Below are 23653 nucleotides of genomic sequence, written 5' to 3'. Positions count from 1 at the left end.
AGAAGTCTTAGCCAGAGCAATTAGGCAGGGAAAAGAAAAGTCATTCAAACTGGAAAGGAAGAAATAAAACTATCACTATTTGCAGATGATGTTATTTTATATAAAAAAAATTCTAAGGACTCCACAAAAAAATTTTTTAGAAATAATAAGCGAATTTAGTAAATTTGCAAGGTGCACAATCAATATAAAAAATGCACTTTTATTCATTAACATTGAAGTATCAGGGTAATTAAGAAAAAAATCTCATTTATAATTCTATCAAAAAGAATAAAATATCTAGAAATAAATTTAAACAAAATGTAAAAGACTTGCACATAAAAAACTATGACATTGGTGAAAGAAATTGAACTAATTGAAAATCAGATATTCTCTCTTCATTGATTCAAAGAATTAATGTTGTTAAAGTGTCCATATTACTCAAAGCAATCTATAGATTCACTGCAGTCCCTATCAAAACTCCAGTGGCATTTTTCACAGAAATGGAAAAAACAATCAGAGAATTTGTATGGAACAACAAAAGATCTCAAAACTCTCTCTGTTTCTGTTACTGAGAAAGAACAAAGCTGGACGCTGTTCACACTCCCTGATTTCAAACTACTACAAACTTACAGTAATCAAAACAGTATGATATTGGCATAAAAACAGACACATAAATCAATAGAAAAGAATAGAAAGTCCACAAGTAAAGCCATGTACATTTGGCCATATGCATAGTAATTGATTCCAAAGGAGACAAGAATATACAATGCAGACAAGAGCATTTCTTCAATCGGTGATTGGGAAAACTGGACCACTATTGTATACCATACACACAAAGTAACTCAAAATTGATTTAAGAATGTAAGACCAGAAACCATAAAATTCCTAGAAGAAAACACAGGTGGTAAGCTCCTTGATACTGATCATAGTCATATGTTTTCAGATGTGATTAGAGAAGCAATGGCAAAAAAAAAAAGAAAAAAAAAAAGGCAAAAAGAACAAATGGAACTATGCCAAAATGAAAAGCTTCTGCACAGTGAAAGCAACCATCAACAAAAAGCCAACCTGCTTAATGAAAGAAGATATTTGCAAATTATATATTCAATAAGAAGTTAATACCCAAAATATATAAAGAACTCATATAATTCAATAACAAGCAAAAATGGAGAAAAGTAAATACTCTTGCACTGTTGCTGGTGGTATATGCTGGTGCAGCCACTATGGAAAGCAGTATGGAGGCTCCTGAAAAAATAAATAACCACAAGGACCATATGATCAAGCAATTCGACTCCAAGTATTTATCCTATAAAAGCAAAAAAACTACCAATTCAAAAAGATAGATGCACTCCCACCCTCTTTGTGGCATTATGTACAACCATTGAGATATGGAGGTAATCCAAGTGCCCACCAATAGATGAATGGAAAAAGAAAATGTGATATATATGAAATAATACTAATTAGACATTAAAAAGAATGAAATCTTGCCATTTGCAACAATGTGGACAGATCTTGAGAGAATTATGCCAAATGAAATGACTCAGACAGAAAAAGACAAATACTGTATGATTTCACTTTTAGAATCCCAAATCCAAACAAATGAACAAACTTGGGGATAGATTTGGCCAATAGGACCAGAGTTGGCTGATTTCTACTTTAAGATCACTAGCTTTGGTGTTATTGTGTGTGTGTGTGTGTGTGTGTGTGTGTGTGTGTGTGTGTAAGAGCCTTAGCTTTAATCACAGTATATATTCTAGCAACCGTCACCTGTGATCTGCCTTTTGAAAGGGTCCATTTTGAAGTAGCTACTTTTATCCTCTGCACCTTGTTCACTGGTAACATCTCTGAATAGCTCCACTCCTGTTGAGACTCTTTCTCTGTATTTCTCTCTACTAGGAATGGTGGGCTAGAAGATTTTCAGGTGCGGAATGGTGTGGACTATGGAAAGGGCACCAAAGTCAGGAGATCCGGGTTCTATCCTGATGCAACCATTTACCAACTCCATGGTGTTCATTTCTCAGAGCATGTATATATACTCTCTCTATAAAACAAACACACCCCACAGTGTTACTGGAAAACTGAAAGTAGAAAAAAACAGAAAGTTTTTTATTCTAGCCTGTACTTCTTGCAAGCTTTGTATCATCTAGAATGAGTTACTTTACCTCTCTAGATCTCAGGGTCTTTGCATAGAAGGTAGGATGATACCCTATAAGAATCAAAGAGATAATGTATGTTAAGTGCTCATTATAGAGCGTTGTGCACAGTAAGTCTGTGCTGACCAGTGTTTTTATTTGTCCATATTTATTACGATGGAATGCCTCATGAGTTCTAAGTCCGAACACAGATTTAGACACCATTACGTCTGTGTTTCTTGATGGTATATTTGAAGTTGCTTGTCTTCTACCATCAAATGTATTTGACTACTTGAATAACAGTTTTATTTCATTACACACATGCTTTTTTGAGCTAGAAATTGGGGGGATGGAGCACCATTTGCAAGCTATTTAAGACCTGTCTTTGGGGATCCCTGGGTGGCTCAGTGGTTTAGCGCTGGCCTTCGGCCCGGGGTGTGATCCTGGAGTCCCAGGATCGAGTCCCACATCGGGCTTTTGTGTGGAGCCTGCTTCTCCCTCTGCCTGTGTCTCTGCCTCTCTCTCTCTCTGTCTCTGTCTCTCATGAATAAATAAATAAAAATCTTAAAAAAAAAAAAACCTGTCTTCCACATTTTATTCCTTGGCTGCATTTGAGAGGGTGGAGGAAGGGAATTTAGGCTGTAAGACCCAACTCAGGTCTTTTGTCTGAGCTGTTATTTAAGTTTGGCTCCTAAAACACCAGTGAATTGTAGAGGATTTCCATCTTGCTACACTTCTGAAATATTTCAACCCAAGCTTCTTTATGACCCTTGTTTTCTTCCTTCTCTCTTCTACCCCCAATACCTCTGAAAGCAATTTTTAAAACTCAACATGAAATGTAAGAATGAATTACTGCAATCCTCCAACAGCCACAGGGATCACGTTCCTGCATGAAAAGTATAATGGTTGGAAAAAGTGCAGTGGAAAAGATCAAGGACTCATATAAAATAGAGGGTTAGGGGAAAGCAATAGGAACAGCTTTTGATAATTTTAAAACACTGTTCATAAAAGTTCTAGAAGGCTCTGCTTCTGAAACAAACTGGATTTCTGATGTTAAGACCTTCTTAGAAGACTGATACCAAACTGCTTCTTGTTCATTACAAGGAACTGATGAATTTTTCTTTTTGGAAACTTCTCCTGAATCACATTCTCCATGTACTCAGGAAATTTTGCTGAAATTTTGCTGTGATGGGCATCACAAAATTTGAGGTAGAATTTCCCCCACTGTACCTTTTCTTTGAGGCCTTTTTATTTCTTAAATCTGGCTCTATTATCTTCAAAATCCTCTGGGCTTGTTTATTATTTTGTTGCCACAAGCAAAATGTTTTCTAATTGCCAAAATTCTCCATCAAATATCAGAGTTCGTACGTGCTCATTTCTTTGGACATGATACTGTTTTATGAAAAGGCCTTACAGAAATGACTGCCCTATCTCTCTGTCTGCCCTATCAAGTCATATTCTCACCCATACAGGCAAGAAGAAGGGCAGGGTAAACAATAATGACTGTTCAGCTCGTCCACATATCTGTTCTATTTGGACATGCAGTGTTTTTAAGAGTTTGAACTGGCATTTTAAAATTTCACGCATAACAAATCTAGATCAGGGATCAGGAGATTTAAACTGTAAAGGGCCAGAGAGTCAATATTTTAAGGCTTTGAGGGCCATAGATCTCAGTCACAAATATTTAATTGTCAGGGTAGGGAGAAGGCAGCCACAGGCGATACTTAAATAAGAGTGTGGCTATGTTCCATTGCAAAGGCAGATGGGTGCGGGGGGTCGGATTTGGCTCTCAGATCTTAGTTTGTAGAATCTTGATCTCGATTCTCATCTTCTCTTGGGGGCCAGAATGGGGGAGCAAGACCAAAATAACAACTATTCTTTCTAGACACAAAATGAGCTATAAATTAGCCACAATCCCACTACCTCCTATGAAACTCCCAACCCAGTTGGTTTGATTCATCAGTGATACTTCTGTAATCTCTGTAGGATCCAGTCTATGAGTGGTTTAAGGGATATAAACTGGATTATTCACATGCAAGTATATTGGTATATATGCCAATTGGTATATATTTAGCATGCATTATTTTCAAACTCTGGTGAGCCAAAATATGGATGGTAAGACTGCAGTTAGGCAGAAATTTGTATGTTTTCAGTCAGTGATTAAATTGGCTTTGTTTGATAGAGCATTACTTTAGAAGCTGTGAATATAATCTCTGATCTAGAACAGCTGAGAGCTTAATGTTCTGCACAAATTTGGAAAAACAAAATGTCAAGTATAGTGTTATATATGATGAAAGCTAGATGCTGTTCTCATTTAAATGTTTTATTCCACTGTTTAGAATCTAATGACAGGACAGGGCTGCACCAAGTCTGGCCCCTGGACTTTCAGCATCAGAATCACAGGGAGTAGGAAGGATGTACATTAATAATTAGGTAGGAACTGCAGATTCTTAGGCCAGCTCCAGATCGCCTCAATCAGCCTCTCAGGATCTGCATATTTAAAAGGTCCCAGTGTGTTTCTTTTGTGTGGTGGAATTTGTAGGACTGCTGCAAGAGGAGGTAAGTACTGATCTAGTACCTCCTGTTTGTTTTTTGGTTGCAATTTAAACCCCCTTTTAACAGAAAAGCAGCAGGGTGCCTCTTCAGAACAGAGTCAATTATATGGAAGAACATTTATTCCAGGCACAATTAAGCATTGATGAAAGATTGCTTATGTGTGGCAAAAAGAGCTCTGTGCAGGGTCTTCTAATAACTAGCTGTGTGGCCTTGAACCAGCCACTTAACCTCTCTGGCCACAGTGTCCTAACCTAAGGGCAGAATTGAGGGCATTGCTAAATGACCACTGACCCCTTCTTGCTGGAACACTGACTTTAAAATTCCATAAAAGAATTATTTGGCTGGAGCATATGGTCCTATCATATTTTGCTACTGAGTTAGAAGAAAATTATTCCTTCTTATTAGGTGACTCACCTTTATTCCCCCAGAGCAGGGCTTCTCACCCTTGGCGGCACGTGGCATGTGGGCATCCCATAGAAGCTTTGAAATCCTGATGTCCAGGCTGTGCTCAGATCAACGAAATCCAAATCTCTGGACGTGGGACCCTGGCATCAGTATTTCTTATTAAAGCTCCCCAGGTGGTTCTAATGTCCAACCTAAGTTACCAACTGTGTAGCCAAAAATTACTCGATTTCAAGAGTGACCTGAAAGTGTGGGTTCTTGGGCCACTGCTGTCCCAAATATTCTGATTAATTAAGCTTGAGATAGGTCCTAGGAATCTGTGGGTGTTTTTTTTTTTTAAGATTTTATTTATTTATTCATGAGAGACGGGGGAGGGGGGTGGTGGAGATACACAGGCAGAGGGAGAAGCAGGCTCCATGCAGTGAGCCTGACATGGGACTCGATCCTGGGTCCCCAGGATCAGGCCCTGGGCTGAAGGCAGCGCTAAACTGCTGAGCCACCCAGGCTGCCCGGAATCTGTGCTTTTAATAAGCAACCAAGGTAATTGTTGTGATCTGGTAAACTTGGGAAAATACCACCCAGAGAACTGCTTTAGTACATGAAGCAGAGGTCAGTGTAAGGGCAGGATTTCTAAGAGTATTAAGGAGTAAGGGTTGTAAAATAGGAATAAGGATACATGCTTGTGAGAGAAGCTGGAGAAGTGAGGGTCTGAAGGCACTAGAAGATGTGAGGAAAGTTCCTAACCAGCCCTCACAAAGCTCTGGTGAAGGTGGACCAGTTGTAGCTTGCATGGGAATATGGAAAAACAGGTACCCTAACCACTGGTGGAGAGGCCCATGGAAGGCTCTAGTCCCAGAATCTCATTAGTTCTGAGGTCACTGGTGATCTGCAGGGTCAGCAGCCTCGGAGAGAGGAGGGCAACCAGGAGTCCGCAGCTTTCCTTGACACCTCTAACTGTGATAGACTTCGGAATCTCAGACTTCTGTTGTGTTCAAGATTGACTCAGAGTCACAAAGCAAAGAATCTGGAAAGCTTAGCTCCATGCTAGCCAAATTGATGCAGTAGTAAACCACAACACTTAGAAAATGGCTTCTTTGCGGTTGCCTGGGTGACTCGGTTGGTTAAGCATCTAACTCTTGATTTTGGCTCCGGTCATGATCTCAGGGTTGTGGGATGGAGCCCCACATCAGGCTCCACGCTGGACATGAAAACTGCTTAAGATTCTCTCTCTCTCTCTCTCTCTCTCTCTCTCCTTCCATCTCTTAAAAGGGGGGGGGGCTTTTTTTCCTCTTAAAATTGTAACTTTTCTCACAGAGGTTACTCCCTTATTCATCAGTCCTTGAATTATACCCAGTGCAGAGAAGAGTACACTCTATAAGTTTGTTATCCTCTTTTGCTGGAATGATCCTTTATCCCAGGCTCTGATTTTTCACTCATCTCCCACCTGCTTTTATGCAACTCACCTAAACCTTTTGGTCCACTTTTGGACAAACAAGTCTGTATTCTACTTTCTTAAATCCTCTCTATTCCCTGCAAGTCACATGGTCAAGCTAGACTATGCAAGCATCTCTTTGTTTCTTTACTGAAGACATGTTTATCCTGTTGGCCACTTACAGGTGATCCCAGCCTTATCGTTTTCTGCTTGGCTGCACAAGTATAGAAGGTGACTGGTGTGGCACCAGCTCTCTAGTCATAATTCTTACTTGGTGGTGTGAAATTTTCTTGATGCTTTAATGGAAGGGTGTTTCTAAACTCGGTTTATGGGTAAGCACATTGTTTTGTATTCATAGCCACTGTTTGCGGCATAATCTGGCTTTTCATGCAACAGTGGCTACAGGGAGGTAGGGAACAATAGGAGGAAAGCTCTAAATATTCAGGAAAAGGCAATGAAGAGAAAAATCAAGCCTGAGGCACAGAGCCGGGGAAGAAGGCCAGGGGGGAAGGAAGAAGAGGAAGCATCTCCATCACTAGCAAGGTGGCACATTTCTGTCACATGTCTTGCCACATGTGATGAACTTCACAAGTAAAATCAGTAAGGCTTGCTTTATTCCAAGTGTGGACTAAAAAATGGAAAGTTCTATTACAATTCAAGAATTAATCAACCCTGGCCTGAGCAATATGAAATAGGGTTTCTAGCCAAAACACTGTAACTGATTCATATGACTTTGAGCAATGTGTTTTTGAGCTTTGGGCCTCTGCTTCCGTATCATTAAATGTCGAAATCAGAGGGATTAGAGATGACATGTTAGCAGCCCGTGGGCTACATACATATTAACTGACCCTCTAGTTTTGGCCATGGGTTTTTTTTTTTTAAACTAAACTGCGATTTTTTAAAAAACTGAACTCCAGACTTTATTCAGATTTCATTTGCTTTTTTTTTAATGTCCTTTCTCTATCTCAAGATCCAGTTTAGGGTACCACTGTGCCTTTAGTACAGAATTTTTTTTATTTGAATTGTCAATACTTAAAAATTATAAAATATTTTACATAAAAAATTTGGATTTCACACCTCCCTTGAAAGCTCAGGGGGATCTGATGACAAAAGTACTGTGTGCGGAGCTTTATACACTTGACCATGGCAGTGATAAGCAGCAGAGTCACCACTGCCCCCTGTAGAGAGGACATTTGCCCCTCAGTTTGCATCAGTGTCTCCTCCTCTCTCCACTTCTTCCCAGACAATAGGACTGGGTGACAAGCTATGCTCACCTGGCACCTTCAGTGGTAGTAGGGTTGATCAAGAGGCTATGAATTATTCAACTGTACTCAAATCTCTGTGAAGAGTGAGAAACTAAAAGACAACCTGAGAGCACAGCATCTAAAAACAAAACAAAACAAAACAAAAAGGCAAGAACAAATTTGAGGAAATCAAGACACATTAAAATAACCAATCCACTTCACTCATTTACATGAGCTTCCGGGCCACTGTACCTGGGGTTGAAACCCTAGGCAAGAGCAGCTTTTCGGGTCCCTTTCATTGTAGCCATTTGAGGAAGTGGTGTTTGCAGCCTGGCAAGAATTTTAGGGGAAGTAAAAGTTTCCTGCAAACTGGGTCCATAATGTTTTCCTTTTAAAGCCTGTCTTCCTGAATGCAGGATTCCTGAGCCCTGATGAGCCCTCAGTCATGTGGTGTGATTTTCATGCTCTCTCAGTTCCTTGAATTTGGGTCTTGTGAAGTCAGATTGCAGTGTGGTTAAGAACATGGGCTTTGAATTCAGGCTACCCTGTTTCAAAATCTGGCTCCACTACTTTCAAGGGGTATGGCTTGCAATTAACTTCCCTTTGTCTCCGTTTCCTTTTCCTTAAATTGCACTAATAAATAGGACCTAACCTCTAAAGTGGTTGTAACAGATAAATGAGATAACTTACATAAAGGGATCAAAACAATACCTGCCATGTAGTATGTGCTTAGTACACGGTAATGATTATTATTACCATCGTTCTATTATCATCATCCCAGTATGCTGACTCCACACAGTAGCCTCATAAAAAAACCCTGACCCCAGAATGCTTTGCAGTTATGAAGATTTGTACATGGTGAAGAGTATTAGAGAATACTATTTTGTGGACTTGATTAAGCATACTTTATATAACTCCAGGGAAAAATTAGGACCAAGTAAGTAAAAGTTAGAGGGCAACAGATGTTAGTCCAAAAGAATGAAGGCCTATCTCTTATGTTCAGAGACAGAAAGCAATTGACTAGATGACACTTAGGTCGTTCAAGCAAAGACAAGATGATTATCTGCCAGGGATACTGTAGACCTGTTGTCCAAATTCATAGCCATGAGGTATGTGTGAGTATTTAAATTTTTTACTTAAAATTAAATGAAATTTGGGGCACCTGGGTGGCTCAGTGGTTGAGCATCTACTTTTGGCCCAGGTCATGATCCTGGGGTCCTGGGATAAAGTCCCACATTGGGATCCCTTCATGGAGCCTGCTTCCCCCTCTGCCTATGTCTCTGCCTCTGTGTGTGTGTGTCTCTCATGAATAAATAAAAAAATCTTTTTTAAAAAAATTAAATGAAATTTAAGAAACAGCTCCAGTATCACACTATCCGCATTTCAAGGGCTAATAACTAAGGCCACAAGGGGCCAATGGCTCTCTTATTGGATAGCACAGCCTTAGAACATTTCCATCATCACAGAGAGTTCTGGTGAGCAGTATATTGTAGAGAGAGATCTTGCACTGGAGTTCTGAATCTGATTACTTGGAAAAGGTTAATTCAGGAAGCATGGAACACATATAAGAAAAGAACTGAGATACTGAATAGTATAAAGCTTACTTACCCAAGGACTCCTGGATTTCAGACTCATGCATAGCCCCAGGCAAACCACCATTCCTGAGCCTCAGTTTCCCTAGCTCTATAATTAAAACTTGCCTCAGAGGGTGATTATTAGTAGATATAGATAAAATTCAGGCTTAGCACCTGGCAAAAAGCAGAATGACATACATATGCTTGGGTTCTTTTTATTATTATTATTGGAGTTCAATTTGCCAACATATAGCATAACACCCAGTGCTCATCCCATCAAGTGCTCCCCTCAGTGCCTGTCACCCATTCACCCCTACCGCCCACCCCCCTCCCTTTCCACCACCCCTTGTTCATTTCCCAGAGTTAGGAGTCTCTCATGCTCTGTCTCCCTTTTTGATATTTTTCCCACTCAATTTTTCTCCTTTCCCCTTTATTCCCTTTAACTATTTTTTATATTCCCCAAATGAATGAGACCATATAATCATATGCTTAGGTTCTTAAGCTGAAGGGAAGGGCTCATGTAAAGCCAGCAATCTCAATGATAGCAAAGCATCTACTTTGTGTCAGCCTCCCCCCCAAAAAACCAATAGCACAGAATCATGTACCAGGCTTCAAGTCAGACACCTTGCATATAATACCTCATTTAATTCCCACCATCATCCTGGGAGGTAAGTACTCATACTATCGTCATATTGAGGAATCTGAAGTTTAGAGAGATTATGTGATCTGCCCATGGTAGTAAAGGGGGTGGATACAGAATTCAAATGCAGAGTCTTGTGACTCAGAATAATTCTAATTTATAGTGATTAATATATATAATATATATTATTATATTTGACAGTACTGTGCCAAGAACATGAATGCATCATCTCATTTAATTCCAATAGCTATTTTATAGGTGAAAAGTTTTTGAAGAATTAAATGCCTTGTTTTTAACAATTCACCCAAAGGAATGAACACAGCCTATTTGGACTCAAGTGTCTCTAATTTTAGATGTTTGTTGTGCTCCCAGCCTAGCCTCCTCCTTTATAAGACAGATGAGCAGAATCTTTAAGGGCAATGTCACTGTGGCCTTGCCCATGCAAAGAAAGATACCAAATATTTCTGTCCCATTCCCAATGATACTATAATCCCTCAACAGACAAGAATTTTATCTGTAACATTTGTTTCTTCTATGTCTCTCAGAACTGAACAGAACACACAAGGATTAAATAAGTATTTGTCCAATTACATGGAGCTAAATCTTCTAAAAGGACAAGATTGACCAAGAAATGATTCTTATTTAGCAACTTACTTCAATGGAAACTTGTCCATTTTCATGAAACAAAACATATGCTCATTATGTATATATTTGTTATCTCTCAAATGATGGATAGATGGCTGTTGTCATGGTGAAAAGACCTTCTTTTCTCAGAAAGGTAACTAGGACCATACGGGAGGCAAAAAGCATTTGGCTGATCTAGGACTCACCAGTAATTTGTTTTGTTTTGTTTTATTGTTGTTGAATTCTTAAAATGCTATGATGGCATTTATTTTTTAAGACAGTTTTCACCTCTTCTATTTTAAGAGATCTCCCCACTCTTGTCAGTTTCTCTGCAAGTTTCTCTGCTAGGCCAGCCATGGAGAAAAGGCCAGTGAAATAACCAGTTAAACAAGTGTTCCTGAGACTGAGGCAGAGGGAGAAAGCAGCTGTTGGCAATTGCATAGTTTCCTAGCTTTCTGAATCTCCATTGTGCAAAAGGAAGCTTGAGGGTAGAATGACCAGGCAGTTTTATGTCCCTGTGGGAGATGTCAATGATCCTTGAGTTTGTGGATTTCCAATTATATTTGGTCTGGTTCCCAAGAAATTATGAGGCAGATGTTCCACTTTAGATTTTTGAATCTTGGACATTGGAGACAGGGCTATTCTTTGAGAGATGATGGAATGATTTCAAATTATGAATGTCTTCAAAGTTTATGTGCAAGTGCTTAGATTTACTTTACATGTTGCTTTTTGTGCTTCGTTGCTGTTTTTACAAAAGTATTACGGATTTATTAAGGAGACGGTCTTATCAGCAGGTTGTTTTGGCGATATTTTCAGGGAGCCAGCATTCAGCAAAGTTGTTTATTCTTATCATGGTAATAAAGCTGGAAGTTAAAGATATGTATCCAGTCCTATTCCCAGTATTATTATTAACAGGTGTCTTTTCAGACATTTTTCTCTTTTTTTTAAGATTTTATTTATTTATTCATGAGAGACACAGAGAGAGGCAGAGACATAGGCACAGGGAGAAGCAGGCTCCCCATGGGGAACACGATGTGGGACTCGATCCCAGTACCCCAGGATCATGCTCTGAGCCGAAGGCAGATGCTCAACCACTGAGCCACCCAGATATTCTGATGTTTTTCTATACTTATATGAGCTCTCTATATACATAATTTTGCGTTGCTTTTACCAAAAAAAAAAAAAATGGAACCTTTCTACTTCTATATCTTAATTGTCCTTACTTTTATGTCCCAGATACTGTTCCATGTTTTCTTAGTGAGTTAATAATAATATTCATAATTAAATTGCCACGAACAGCCAATAATTATAAAGGACGTGCTATATATCAGATTCTGTACTAATATATTTACATTTACCATCTCGTTAACATTTCAATTAACCTGCGGCATTATCCCAGTTTTAGCATTACTTCCATTTTATGAGAAGGGAACCTGGAACTTAGAGAGGTCCAGTAACTAGCTCAAGGATACAGAGCTGGTGACTGATGGACCCTCTCAAACACAATGAAAATAGGGCTCACTTCCTAAATGGTTGAATATTATTCCATCATATGGTTGTCTCATTACTCCATCACAACTTCAACTCACCCAATTCCTGTTGAGATTGCTCTCATTCCCACCCCACACCTTTAGATAATCCTCTGTCCCTATCACTGCACTCCCCACAGCCCTCAGCTACAGTGAATGCTGATGAATGAATGCACACTGTTCCTCTTTGTATAGCCTTCAAATATAAAGCCCCTCTGGCATATATTAGTGATACTGTTAGGGTTTCTCCATATAGTTGTAGAAAACTCCATAGCATTATGGAGAAGACAATAATCCTCGCACAACTTATTATTTTAACTTCTTGACCCCCATTGAGTGATCTGAATTGATTTTCTATTTCAAACCTAAACCTATCTTTAGTCCTGCCTACAGCAGAAGCTACTTTAATAGGGGCACCTGGATGGTACAGTCAGTTGGGTGTCTGACTTTTGATTTCAGATTGGGTCATGATCTCGGGGTTGTGAGATGGAGCCCTGTATCAGGCTCTGTGCTGGGCACAGAATCTGCTTGAGGTTCTCTCTTACCCTCTGCCCCTCCCCCTGATTTCTCTCTAAATAAATACATGCATAAATAAAATCTTTATTTGGCAAATCAATCAATCAGGTTGGCAGCTAAACTTTGTGCCCAATGCACAATTTCCCTACTCTTGAACCAGATACACATCAATTATAAGACTCTTCTCTTGGAGATACCTCCTTTTTTATTGTTCATACATGATGCATGCATAAAATTCTTCTTACATGTTCTGTGGCAGAAGGCAAATCTTTTTGGAATCATGTTTTTCAGAAATTGCCAAACAGATTCCAGGAATTCTTGGATTAGCCACCATAGTAAACAGAATAGTGGTCCCCCCCAAATTTCTACCTCCTAATCCCTGGAACCTGTGAATATGTTGCCTTAAATGAGAAAGGGAGACTAAGGTTGCAGATAGAATTAAGGTTGCCAATCTGCTGACTTTATGGAGATTGTCCTGGATTACCTGGGGGGCCCAATGTAATCACAGAAGTCCTTAAAAATGGAAAGGGCAGGTAGAAAAGAAGACTGAAGTGGTAGGATGTGACATGGACTCAATCTGACATTGTTGATTTTGACATCAGAAGAAGGGAGTTATGTGGCTTGAGAAGCTGCAAAAGACAAGGACATGGATTCTCCCCTAGAGGTTCCAGGAAGTAACACAACCCAGCCAGCTCCTTGATTTTAGCCCAGAGAGACCCATGTTGTACTTCTGAATGATAGAATGTAAGATAAGAAATTTGTGTAGTTTTAACCCTGCACATTCGTGGTAATTTGCTACCATAGTAATAGGAAAGACATACAACCCCTAAATACACTTTCATAGATTACCAAATCATGGCTGGAGCTGCATTTTATTTCATTGTCAGGAGCTGCATTTTATTTCATTGTCAAAGTAGAGGGTTTTTTTCCATCAAAGGAACCACCTATTTTAATAATGAGCCATTTTGTAGATTCTGTTAATGGGGATCTTGATATAATACACATTAACAAAACATGGATAAACATGGAGAAAATTCAAGTCTTCACTCCCTTATAAAGTTTTACATCAAGAAGGCTCATGGGTTTATCATTCCTGTTGGTAGTTGTATATGTTTTTGGACCCCAATTTATATTTATCAGAATTCAGTCCATGCCCCCATAGTATTTACAGCCATGCAATATTGGTAAAGATTTCACCCCTTCTTGAACAATATGATTAAATAACCAACTTCAGTGGCTCTTCCATTCCATGCCCCCTTATGCTAAATGACATGGTAATTTGGCAGAGACTATTTATTCATCACATCCTCTTGGAGGCGTACAACATCCAGAGGATTCTGACTGCACCACTAATAGCAGCTGTTTTGAGCAACTGCTTTAACAAATGCAAAGCATTTATGGTTAACAATTTAAATGCTTAGGAGAGCATAGGTGCTTATTCTCTGTGCAAGGTTGTTTGCCTAGTTATGGCCGTAATATGTGACATGATATACATCATGGGGTCCCAGCACTGTTGTTGGCATAACTAATTCAAGTTTTTCTCCCAGAGCAGGATGCCAACTCCACTTGTCACCCAACACACATTTACAAACAAAAAGGCCGTGGGTGGATGGAAAAGGGCAAAATTCACATTATTAGTTACTCAGCAGCTATGTCACTTAGTGTAGATTTTTCAGATCACAAATGTTCACTCAGCAGTCTGAAAATTTCAAATCAGTATCACTAATATTGTCATAGTTAGTCATTTAAAATACTGCCTGTATATATAAGTATGACATATGCTACTATTTAAATTCACAGCTTGGTCTCATATGAAGACACAACAATGCTAAAATCACTGACTCATATGGAAATGCTTACATTTTATGCTAAAACAGAAGTCACTGTACTATACATTAGCACGTTGACAACATATTGCAGCCATGAAAAAGACTTTATAATACTCTAATGAAAACTAAAATTTATTAATATCAGTTATTATTCATTGAACATTAGAGCTGGCGAGAGTCTTTTAAATCAATAAGCTTAATGTTCACAAGAAATAATGTTTCCAGTCTTTTCTGTTATGATGATGGATAAAAGTTTGGTACAGTTTTATGCTAAAGAAGTAATTTTTAAAAAGAGAAGTAATTAGATAAGATACAATTGTGTTGAAAACTCAAACTTAATTACCAATATCTGAAGAATGACCTCGTGTTAGTCTTCTTCAAGAATTTGAGTAAGGGATCCTTGGGTGGCGCAGTGGTTTGGCGCCTGCCTTTGGCCCAGGGCGTGATCCTGGAGACCCGGGATCGAATCCCACGTCGGGCTCCCGGTGCGTGGAGCTTCTCCCTCTGCCTATGTCTCTGCCTCTCTCTCTCTCTCTCTCTCTGTGACTATCATAAATAAATTAAAATTAAAAAAAAAAAAGAATTTGAGTAATTGTAGGTGGGTAGTCCATCTCCACTAGCTGCCTCCAATAAGTGTTGAGCAAAACAATAAATAGGTTAAATTGTAGCACATCTGTCTTGGGCAAGACCTAAGAAAGATTCAACATGTCTGAACAGGCACTATCTGTAACCTTTAATGTTGGGTGATTTTGTATTTTACTTCATTTATTTGTGATGCAAAAAAAAAAAAAATCTGTGAGGTATGTATTATTATTCTGTTTTACACATGAAACTTGGTTTCCCAGAAGGTTACAGACTTACCTGAGTTACAAAGTTGATGAGGAGAGATGGATAATCCCAAATCAATTTGGATTAAATATTATGAAGTAGCTAGTATTACCCTACTCGGTACTGAGAAAACCAATCCTCAGAGAAGCTGAGTGACTTTTCAAAGGTCTCATAGCTAGAACATGGAAGTGTGGCATACTCTTGACTTCTAAGCTATATTTATATTGTCCTACCCACAGTAAGGTGAATAAATCTTATGTCTTCTAAACATTTCCTGAGAAATAATAATTAGAAGGAAACATAAAAAAGAAAAAATGTTGTAATTTTAGAAATGCCTGATTTTCTTTAGAAGATCTATCCTGGTTCTTTTTTTTTTTTTAAGATTTTATTTATTTATTTTAGAGAATGTGCATGCATATGTGAGAGGTGAAGGGAGTGGGGAGCAGAGGCAGAAGGAGACAAGGGGAAAGTATCTCAAACAGATTTTGTGCTGAGTGAGAGCTCATTGTAGGATTCTATCTCATGACCCTGAGATCATGACCTGAAAGAAACCAAGAGTTGGACACTTAACTGACTGACCCACCCAGGCGCCCTTACTTTGGTTCTTTTTAGCATTCACTCATTTTATTGCCTGGAACAGCCAATGAAATTCTCCAGTGCATCCCAAAAGAAAGCCAATAGTTATAATTTTTTTCATATGGGTACCCAAATGAAGGCATTACTGTATTTTTTAAGGTACAAAAATGCCAACATAAGGTTTTTACCTATTTCCTCCACTCCACAGAGTCTTGGGGATGGAATGGCCTCTGTCTTATTCAACATGCCATGAAAACTGCCTCCAGCTGATGGATTTAGGGTGCTCAAAAGCATGACTTACCAGAAGTTAGGAGTCCTGGAAATGAAGATTACACTGCACGCTTGAAAAAATTGCTCATAGGAACAAGCTGAGAATTATACCTAAAGGGGATGGGAGGGGTAACAACAGAAAGTGAAATGAGAAATGTAACTGGAGGTCTCGTTACTATTTCTTACCTCAGCTTTAGGTAAGTTAGCTGTTAAGACAGAAGGACCTGGCAATAAGCATATCCTATAGTGTTTGTTTAAAATATGGATTCCTGGACTCCAACCCAGAGTTGCTGAGTTTTGATATCCCAGGGAGTGGCTAGGTAATCTTGCTACTTCACAAGCACTATGAGTGGATCCTAACAAATTTAGGAAACAATGATTCATGGCAATTGATACCCATCTCATGGCCTAGATAATGTGTGTGAGTCACGAGTCAGAAGGCCCATCTCTAAACGTGAAGAAAATACAAAATGGTAAGAGCACCTAAACGGGATTTGGGCAAAGAGGTCAAAGATAATTAAGAGAAGGATGAATGTTAAGGGACGCCTATTTCTAGAAAAAATATATTTATCTTATAAACTTACAGGCATATAACATTATAACATCTAAGCAGGTTTCCCTAGAAACCTAGACATATACCTAAGAATATCATCATAAGACCACACATTCTTCAATTCTGTTTTGCCATTGTGAATTTGGGGTGAACTCAACTGAAATAATAACAAAAATAGCTAACCCTGACATATTGCTTACTATGTGCAAGGTGCTATTCTAAAGACCTCCTCCTACATGATAATTTTCATGTTAACTTTTGAATCTTTGCAACAACCCTCTTCTCATTTATTAGATGAAGAAACTGAATCACAGATAATTTAAGGAACTTATTAAACTTCACACAGAAAGAGCCAGGCAGGGATTTGAACCCAGATTTCTAGCTGTGGAGAGTCTGCTACAGAAAACTTTTTGGGGGTGGGGTGGGGTGGGGTACATGACAACCATCTTGTCTACGAAGAAACTTGTGCCCTTGATCTTGATCATAAAGCTGAAAGACATTTTTGTTGAGCCATAGGGTAGAAGAGTAATGATTATTATACTTGTTTTTGGTGTAGCAACTAATATATACTAAGCAGGTGCTGCGCTTAGCTGTTCATATGCACCATTTTATGAATGGCCCAATGGAGTAAGTATGCTTTGATCCTTTTTGCAGATAGAGAAACTGAATTTCTTTCCTGAGATCCTCAGTAACTGGTAAAATTACACAGACAGTGAATGATAAAGTTTTTAACGTAGGTCTCTCTGACTAGAAAGCCCATTTTCTGGGCACTGTATTGCTGCTTCTTGTGGAATCAATATTGGTACTCACATGAGTTCAGACCCAAGAGTTATACATGATTTCTAACACAAGGATTGGATTGTGTCTACTAAAGTCACTTGAAAGTATTTGTGGAACTTCCAAATTATAGAGGAAGGCAAGCAATTTGGATGCTCCAAAGATGGAATTAATGTAGGAAACATTTTGGCCAAGGGAGAGGTGCAGAGGGGCAAGAGGGAACACGGATGCAGAATGTAATGTCAAGGATGTGAATTATCATGTAGGACATTTCCAGTAAAGATGGGTAAGTATCCTTTCCCATCTCCCTCGTGAAGTAGTAGCTGAACCAGGGAACTACTGCAGGATGAGTGAGTATAATGGTTTGAATCCTGACTTCCAAAAAGGGCAAGAGGCACTGACATTGCTATGAACACAGAAGCTCAGAGACTTCTTTTAACCTCCTTATGGGGATCCCCTGTTTTCAAATCATTACATAATGTAATGTTGATTGTTCTTAAGTGGAAAGATTTAAAATGGAGAAATGTAAGGACAAATGTAAATTGGGCAGAAATGTAAGGACACAGGAAGTAGTGTAATATAATGAATACAAATGTGTTTAATACCTTCCTTATAGCAAGGCAGTAGGGACAGAGTTTCAAAATTTTTAGGCAAGATAGTGCAAACTCAACCTTGGGTTTCAGACAAGTTCCTTAACATCTCTAAGCCTAGATTTTCTCTTTTATAAATTGAGAAGAAGATGAGTACTTATCTAGGGTTGTGGGGATTAGATGAAATAATTAATATGAACTGCTTAACATAGTGCCTAATGAATAGTATATGCTCAATAAATAGGACCTGTTATTATTAGAAGCAAGATACAGAATGAAAAACCAGGAGACCTACCTATGCCTCTAAAGCCAGATCATATTCAAAGATGTTTATAATCTGACCTCTCTCGTCAAACTATACCCTGGACATTGACCATTACTCATTCAAAGCATTCAGAATTTACAGTTTCCATTTCTTCTAAATTAATCTTAGTTTCCTTACCTCTTAAACAAGGATAATGATACGGGTAATTTACCTCCCCAGGTTACTTTAAGTGCTGAATGAAGTTCGATGTTAAAGTGCTTCAGGCAATGCCAATGCATAAATGGTCAGGTTGTCTATTTTTTAAGTCACATCTGAAGCTTTAAGAGAGACGTTTCTGGCACAGAAGTCTCCCAGAGTCTAATGTCCTCTCCTTCCCCCTTCAGAAGTTATAATTCTTGTAAACATCCTGTGCCACTCTTGAGCAGCAGCCCCTTGGATTTAAGTTGATACTGTTGTCTTAGAAAGTATGCAAGATCTCTTTGGGTTTTAATAATGTTGTAATGGTGGGATAAAACAGAGCATAAGGATACAAAAATTAGATCAAATGACCCCCTAACCCTCTGGTCTAGTAGCAACTAGGTCACAAGCCATGATTTTTCCCCATCAGATGGTAAAGGATAAACAAGTTAAGAACACTGCAAGTCACCTGTAAGGGAGGAGCCAAGGATGGAATAGCTGGGTTCTCCAGGTGATGCCCCTAAAAATCTGAAGAAACTCAGGCTAGGATTCCTTGGTCTGCTGTCTCAGACACACATTAGCATCACCTGAGAAGCTTCTTTAAAAATCACTGTAGCCCAGCCATACCCCAGAGAAAATATAAGGCTCCCTGCTGTGGGAAGCATGCATTTGTTTCTTTGTTTGTTTTAAAGCTCTCCAAGCAATTCCAATGTTAAGGGTAGGTTATGAAATGAGGTATAAAGTTCTAATAAGGCAGATTCTAGAATAGCGACAGAAAAAGGGCAACTGCCTAGATGAAGGGAGTGGCTCTATTGTCTGCAAAACTAATGTTCAACATTAATGGCTCACTTAGCTGCTGCCTGTTCCTGGTGGCGAAGCAAATTAATTCAAATCCAAACAGTTTATTTATATGAACACAGTCCCATACATTTATTTGAATCCCAAGTGATAGTCCAAAAGCTAATTACAATGAAAAATACACCATCCTATGTATAAATATACATGCAATTTTGCCAGTTAGCTGCCTGGATTTTCATTTTGTTCACATTTCCAAGTGAAAAAGCTAGGAATTCCACTCACCCCTCTCCTCTCTCCATTCCCTTCCCCCACCCTCCTGTCTTCCCCTCCCCCCACTCAAGTACCAGACAACCTGGTGGCCTTTGAAAAATGTGCCTAACCTCACTATTTTCTCTTATAATCTCTTAAACTAAATTTATTGATGAAACAAACCTAATAGATTAACATTAGTTTAATATAGGTTTTCTCGGCAATCCAACCTTCTGTCTTGAATTTTGTAAACAAGAATAGCACTGAGCATCATAGAATTTGGTTCAAGAAGAATAGCTGTTTCCCAGGTCCCAATGAGAGATAATGTGGGAAGCCACAAGTACCAGTGACTTCATTACGATACCATAAAATTATTTCTGATGGACCATAGGGCCCTGACATCTCTCTGTCCCAGTAAGGTAACACAATCAAAAGAAAGAAAACCCCATTATACAGAACATTGACAGAAGTGTCTCATAAAGACAGCTGGCTTGTCAATCTGACAAGTAACTTATGAGATTTTTAGTGTTCTCTGTGATGAAAAATTGAGATTCTAAATTGTTTCTTCTATTCCCTCCTTCAGTTCCTCAGCAACATTTTTAGGTTTCCTTCTTTGACCAGGTCAAAGAGAGAAAGGTAACACAAACCCTTCTCATCTGTGCCACCATTGTCTCCCCCTACAATCCCTTCGCCTGGACCCAAGGGAAATTGGGGACTACAGATCCTTGAAATCGGCTACAATTTAGGAGCAGTACCTCACCACACATGAATGCATTCTGAATTCCTGGTTTATGCCTATTCTCTCTTGCTCTTCTCCTTTATTTCCTCTGTGAGTAACTTCATATTAGGACCAGGACAAATGTGTGGTGGAGAGTTAAGAAATCATTTAAAGAAAACATTGAATGAAAATAAAGCTTACTGTGTAGGAGTTACTATATATATATATATATATATATATATATATATATATATATAGCATAACTATAGCTATTTTACTACTTGGTATAAACTTCTGATATTATCAGAATATATAGCATGTGTTTGGTTATGGCAGAGGCTTCTCCAAAACAGTTTTTGTAGCTCCAATACTGTCTAATCAAGAGGAAAACATTCTGGGCCATCAGTCTAGTGTGTGTATGTGCATACAACCTATACATGCAACATACCCCCCAAACAAAACTAGAACTGAAGAATCTAATATGTAAATTGTTTAGTAATGGAAGGCTGTTAAAGCAGCAACCACTGTACCAGTTGAGATGAACTTTGGACAAATCCTTGAATCAGAATATCTTTTATCATGAATGTGAAAAAAGAGGTGATGCATTGGCTTGCGTTACATGTCAATACATTAATGGTGAAGTTCAATGAAATTGGAAGAGAAATAAAGTGCATTTTTAAATTTTGTATTCTTTGCAAAGAAATCATGCCTGTAGTGAAGGTATATGTATTTAAACAAGTAATTTAAATCAGCGGAACCTTTATGAGAGCCAAATACAAAACTAGTTCTGTCGACCACTTTACCCAATTGGTTATGAGGCATCAGCAGTCCCAGTTCAAAGACAATATGGTCCGATCTGGTTTCTGAGTGATTTTTCTTCCTTTGCCGATTCTATTTTTATAGTGCTTGTTCCATTGAAATCCTCAATTTCTTAGGGATTTGCCATCACTCACTCTCACATTGTTTTCAATCTCAATATAAATTGGCTCTGCCTCTTGCGTTGTTCCTACAAATATTCTTCTTGTTAAACAAGAGCTTCTCTTTCTAGGATTCTTATTAAGAACAAACCCATGTCCTTCTCAAAATATTTGCAAGTGCTATACCTTCAAAAGACAGGAGAAATCCTCCCTTAAGACCATACAAAAGAAAATAAGACCACCCATAGGCTTTTAAAACACACAAGAGATTTAATGGTTGAATAAATATTTGTTTTAAGTTGCAGAACATTCATGGAAAAGAAGAAAAAAGTTTTGTAGCCTGAATTTAACCAAAGTGAAAGAAAGAGGTGAGCTTTAATTGCAAAAAATCTAAATGACTTGTTGACTACTCAAGGAAATAGGTGTTACAAATGTGATAGTAATTTTCTTTAAGTGTGTGGGGGAAGGAAAGTGATGTCAGAAACCTTATAGGGAGGACGCCTGGGAGGCTCAGTGGTTCAGCTCAGTGGTCTGCCTTCAGCCCAGGGCATGATCCCAGGATCCCTGGATGGAGTCCCACATTGGGCTCCCCACAGGGAGCCTGCTTCTCCCTCTGCCTATGTCTCTGCCTCCCTTTCTCTCTGTGTCTTTCATAAATGAATAAATAAAACCTTAAAAAAAGATAACCTGATAGGGATTAGAAGTTGTCTTCATGAAACCATGTGGAAGAGCCACAGAAAAACTCTTAGGAAATTGGAGAGTAGCTGATATCCTTGCTACACCTCCTTCTTTTTTGTTTGTTTTTGTTTTTTAATTGTCTGGACTCCATAACCACTTGGTAATTTGTGGAGTGTGAGGGAGAAGGCTGAGAGCAGTCAGAAGTGATGCTCACAAAAAAAAAAAAAAAAAAGAAAAAAAAGAAGTGATGCTCACACATTTCCCCTTACTTAGCATGTTAAGACACCTGCCAGTCAGTTCCAATTTCTAGCCAATGAATGAACAAACGGGGTAGCCTGGTCCAGTGGAGGGAGACCAAAAAAAATCTATCAACTTAATTGACTGTCACCATGTGATTGAATCTTCTGGTTTCAAGAAAGTATTTGGGGGTATAGACTTTCTAGCACACTGATTTTTTTCCTCCCCTCTCCCACTCCTTAGTTATTTTTCTCCTTTATTTTTTTTTAAATTTTTTAAAAATTTATTTATGATAGTCACAGAGAGAGAGAGAGAGAGGCAGAGACATAGGCAGAGGGAGAAGCAGGCTCCATGCACCGGGAGCCCAACGTGGGATTTGACCCTGGGTCTCCAGAATCGTGCCCTGGGCCAAAGGCAGGCACTAAACCGCTGCACCACCCAGGGATCCCTATTTTTTTCCTTTAACTATAACGGTAAACTAGTATAATCATCTAGAAATCAGTGAAGAAAAGGCATGAACAGGTCAAGCAAGCCAGAAATATTTTATATGACTTTTTGACTCTTCTGTTAAGGGAAGAGCATAATTTTTTTCATCTCCTCATCAGATACCTCTCTGGGCCTTTGTTTCTTCATCACTAAACTACAGATAATAATTATTTCTCAAGGGTTTTATGAAGCTAAAATGCTTGCAGTCACCTAATGCAGGTGTTGCAACTTCAACTGCATACAGGATGTAGAATATTTAAAAGTAATCCAAATGTCCAATTTGGAGACAGAGGGAGTGGTGGGGAGTATGGCAAATAGATGAGTACATGACACTTTTAATTGAAATGGGGGTTACTGGTCAGCCTGAGCACCAGATAATTATTCCCATGGCAGCACAGAAGCCCAATGTTGTCAAACAATCTGCTACTATGCAGAGACTGGAAACCTGGATTCTTACATGAAATCTGATGGTGACTCATTCAAGCATTTGAAAAACTTGAGGTAGGCCAACACTTAATGGGGAATGCTTTGTAGGCTGTTGGAGACCTGCAGTCTAACACATAGGAGGTATTTAATCGTTATGTTTCATACTTTTATCTAAATTATAGGATAAATATTTCAGTTATTTAAGATGTCCCCATAGGTTGAAAGAAGTGATCAAAGAAACACAGAAATTAGGTATCATTTGTTTGTTTTTGCAATACAACAGTAACGGTGCTGATAGTTTTGTGGTCTGGCCAACCCCAGAAGAGCAGAACTTTGCACTATTTGGAGCTCATCTAGAGCCTCTTAGAACACAAAAGTTTGTTATCATCTAAGATGTACTTGCAGGTAAAGAGTAAGACTGCTAGGAGGCTAATCCAGACCCTAATGGAGAAGGCTCAGTTCCAGACACTAACAGCATGGAAGCCCAAACTCTGAGTTCATGACCACTTTGCTGAAGACAGCAGGTGGCTTTGGATGTGGAATTCCCCCCACCCCCCAATCTTTGGTGCTGCTGTGGGTGTGTCCTTGAATGACATTTTTTTCTAAATGCGAAGCATGTGACACATACAAATACACATTATGGACCTGGCAGGT

The 23653-nt window shown here is 38.8% G+C and overlaps 1 protein-coding gene across 1 annotated transcript in view; it reads left to right on the top strand.

The window, feature by feature from the left end:
• TAFA1 (TAFA chemokine like family member 1) overlaps positions 1-23653 on the top strand; it is a 494720-nt gene that overhangs the window by 325939 nt on the left and 145128 nt on the right. The gene's annotated exons all lie outside the window — the stretch shown is intronic.

This window comes from Canis lupus, chromosome 19, assembly GCF_048164855.1.
Source record: "Canis lupus baileyi chromosome 19, mCanLup2.hap1, whole genome shotgun sequence".
NCBI lineage: Eukaryota > Metazoa > Chordata > Mammalia > Carnivora > Canidae > Canis > Canis lupus.
Note: the sequence above shows the minus strand (reverse complement) of the source record. Positions and strands in the feature narration are given on the sequence as shown.